The 3,957-nt window shown below is 44.1% G+C and overlaps 1 protein-coding gene across 1 annotated transcript in view; it reads left to right on the top strand.

The window, feature by feature from the left end:
* Positions 1–3,957, top strand: part of Kiaa1109 (KIAA1109 ortholog) — a 207,895-nt gene that overhangs the window by 42,706 nt on the left and 161,232 nt on the right. The gene's annotated exons all lie outside the window — the stretch shown is intronic.

Here is a 3,957-nt window from a genome sequence, read left to right as displayed (position 1 = left end):
ATGGTTGTGAGCCACCATGTGGTTGCTGGGAATTGAACTCAGGACCTTTGGAAGAACAGGCAATGCTCTTAACCACTGAGCCATCTCTCCAGATTGTTGGGTGAATTCTTGCATTGGCGCCTGCCCATCTTTTCCTCCGAATGCTCCCCAATGGATCTTTTTACAGGATCAGGTCTTCTTGCCCACTGATGTACCTTTCCAGTGATGTCACTCCCCAGTGAGGGTTCTCCTCGTGTCCAGATCGGATCTCTGTGCTTCTTGGGTAGCTTGCCAACAAAGGGCCCACCCTGCTCGCTGCAGGCAGGCTATGGAGACAAAGGAACTACCACCTTTGCCCTCCGGATTCAGGTTCGGTCCCAGCGCCCGAGCAAGCTGAGCTGGGAGGTGCTATGCCGCCAAAGAGGGGAGGGAGGGAGACAGGGGTGGGGGTTTCTGGATGTAAGCTGGATGGGATAGGAAGAGGAGAGAGGAGGTGTAGGGCAGTATAGCCCCTGCAGGATGAGCAGGAAGTGTAGGAGGGATGAGGAATGTCTGAGTTCCCTGTTCCTGGCTGTAGCCACACTGACTCACCCTAAAGATGTCTCTTCTGGGTGCCCAGATCGAAACTTGGTGCTGCTTGGGTAGCTCGCAAACGAAGGGCCCACCCTGCTCGCTGCAGGCAGGCTATGGAGACAAAGGAACTACCACTTCTCCCCTTTGCCCTCCTGATTAGGGTTCAGTCCCAGTGCCTGAGCAGGTGGAGCTGGAGAAACCTTATTTCTGTGGGGGGTGGGGGTGAGTGAGATTGAGAAATTGGAGTAGACATTACTTAGAATTAGGCTAGTTTTGTACTTATGATCTAGTTTTCTTGAAAAAAGAGAGATAAGCTAAGTCCCTCAGTGAATCAGGTATTTTTAACCTGTTGATGGAGTGCTGAAATTAATTCTTGATACATTAGCTTTTTTTAACTTTTTACTTTCAAATGAGTTCCCTACCTAGTACTGTTGGAAAAATTACACAGTGTCAAGTAATATGGTCTTTCTTCTTTTTAAAAAATGGTATTAGAGATAAAACCAGGATCCAACATATTCTAGGCAAGTATTCTCAGCATATTTTTTTGTTATTTTTTTTCTTTTATCATTTTCCCATCTGCTCACATCCTTTCTCTGCTCTTGCAGCCTCCCCTCAAAAGAAAACCAAATTTAAAAGAAAACCCAAACCAGACAAAACAAAAAAGCAAAACAAAATAAAAACAACAATAACAAAAATGTAGAAGAATCTTGTTGTGGAAGCCGTAGTGTGACCTGTTGAGTCACACAGTCTACCCTTTAGTCCATTCAACTTTACTTACAAGTGTTCTTGCCAAGCGCTATCTATCTGGCTTAAGGCCTCTGGCTTCTGCTGTGCCACAGATAATGGGCTCTCACTGGAGTTCCTCTTGGATGTCCTGTTGTTATCCTATGTTGTGGAGATCCTGCAGTTTTGGATCAGTAGATTTGTCCCCTTCACATGCTCACACAGTTCACAGACAAGGTGAATGTTGGGGTGGGCCAACTCAACCCTGGTTCTGGGCCTGGGTGGTAGCTCGTCCCTAGCTTTTCCTCATCATCACCACCTGGGTGAGTGCTCCAGCACTGCCTCAGCTAGCTCACCAGTGCAGCCTGCAGCACTCACCTCAGCTAGCTCACCAGTGCAGCCTGCAGCACTCACCTCAGCTAGCTCACCAGTGCAGCCTGCAGCACTCACCTCAGCTAGCTCACCAGTGCAGCCTGCAGCACTCACCTCAGCTAGCTCACCAGTGCAGCCTGCAGCAAGGAGCAGGACTAGTTCTGCTCTCAGGTCCTCATATTTGGCTCACCTACACTTACACCACCAGGACAGCTCTAGTTTTAGCCAGGCTAGGTGCAGGGGACGCATAAGGGGCGGGGTCAGTTCTCCTACTCTGGCACCCTTAGGGCTGACTCACCTGCTTCCCTCATTCCCCCAACAACAGGGTTAGCTTTAGTGTGCTACCCTGGCAGGGTTCAGGGCCAGTTCTCCTGTGTGCTACAGCTGGTGAGGGGCAGGGCTAGTTCTCTCACTCATGTACCCTGGGACCAACTCTCATCTACAGGCCTCTTCATGGTTCTCAGTGGCCACAGGAGGCACAGACATCAACACAGGCCCCCTTCATGGCTACTTCAGGGCCTCAGACCCTGAACTGGCCTTTGGCAATAGCCCAGGCTCAATCATCACCTTAGACTTGGGTGACAAACAGGCTATTCACGTCAGCCTGTTCCTTACCATGCTCACCTCTTCAGATCCACCTCTAAACATGGCCCCTTGAACCATTCTGCCTTTTCCATTTTCCCACCATGTACTCATTATAATAGTGCCCATTAACTCTGTGCCAGGGCTCTTGATTGGGTTACAGGTGGCACTTGGTTGAGTCTTGCCTGCCCTAGCCACAAGGCTTGGCACAGAGCTGTTGCTTTTCTTTTCTCACATGGCTGGGCCTAGGAACCCTCAGTGGTGTGATGGTGCCTGACCAAGAAATCTGGGAGGAGCCACTAGCTCAGGCCTGGAATGGGCCAAACACTTCTGCTTGATTGTTCATTATATACTTTTCATGTTAATATTTCAGGTATATTGAAATAACATGCCTCAGTATGTCATTGTTGAGCAGTTGTTCAAAATCAGGAATAAATTTTTTGAAAACCTTGGAAATATGTTATCATATTTACTATGCTAGATTATTAAATTTGAGCATCAATGGTGCCTAAAATTTCAGGTTTGAAAACAAAGACTTTATGTTACTAGATTTTAATCTTCCTTTTGTAGTTTTTTTTAGTTTAATGATGTGGCATCAGTTGATAATGAGAGGTTTCTATGTAGTAATAACTGACACTATTTGAACTGTATTCAGAAATCTTAGGAGAAATTAGTCTTTTGGGGGGGGTCCTGGTGAACAGTTAGTTATATTAGGAAAATAACTATGAAATGTTTTTGTATTTTTTAACTTGAATAAACCATGATTCTTCTTAAATTATATTTAATCTTGCTATACTTAAAAATTTCAGCACATATTTACTCAAAAGCCCAAGTTAAATTTTCATTATAAGTTTTTTTTTTTTAAATTTTGTTTTGAGACAGGGTCTCTACATAGCTGTCCTCCTGGACCTATGTAGACCAGGCTTGCCTTAAATACAAAAAGATTCATCAGCCTCTTCTTAAATGCTGGAATTAAAGGCATTTGCCTCCATGCCAGACACAAAAACTCACGTTAGAGACTAACCAATCATAGTATTATTTAGAGAAATGGTACTGCATTTATATGCACTTTCGCAACCCTCTCTAGCATGTTTTCCCCTGCTGAGAGAGAACCCCAGTGTTTTTAAAAATTAGACTCAGAGAACATTAAATCTCAAGGTTTACTCATGCTCTTTAAATCATAAGGTTTGTTTTTTAGTGTGCTTTGTTCATATGGTACCTCACTCATGGAAAGATGGCTGTGTGATGTGGGGAAGGTATTGAAGCAGTAGTAAGGGCCATGGCTCAGATCAGCTCTTCTACTCAGTGTTCTTTCCATTACAGCCTAATGCCTGTAGCTCTGGGTGTGCTGTATTTTTTGGATTAGTATGTTGTGAGTCTCAGAACATTTGCAGAATTTTTGTGCATTTTTGTGTAATGATGACAAGTTTAACTGTGAATTTCAGTTTTCAGATTTTGTTCTGTTCATCTACTTTTTCCAAGTCTCTTATTTTAGTAGTCTTTAGTGTCACTACTGACTCCTTCAACCCTATTATGTAAAAGACATGCACTGCTACCTTCTGTGAACCTATAGTAAACTGATGTTGGCCCACATAGAAGGCTCTAAGTTGAACATTTGTTAAGTTCTTTCATCCTTGTCAAATGATATAGGGAGACATATATTAGGCTCAGCGACTAAATACTTGTTGACTTTTTAGAATATATTGCTCTTTGTCCTTTCAATGATAT

This window comes from Microtus ochrogaster, unplaced genomic scaffold, assembly GCF_000317375.1.
Source record: "Microtus ochrogaster isolate Prairie Vole_2 unplaced genomic scaffold, MicOch1.0 UNK78, whole genome shotgun sequence".
NCBI lineage: Eukaryota > Metazoa > Chordata > Mammalia > Rodentia > Cricetidae > Microtus > Microtus ochrogaster.
This window is presented reverse-complemented; position numbering and strand designations above follow the sequence as displayed.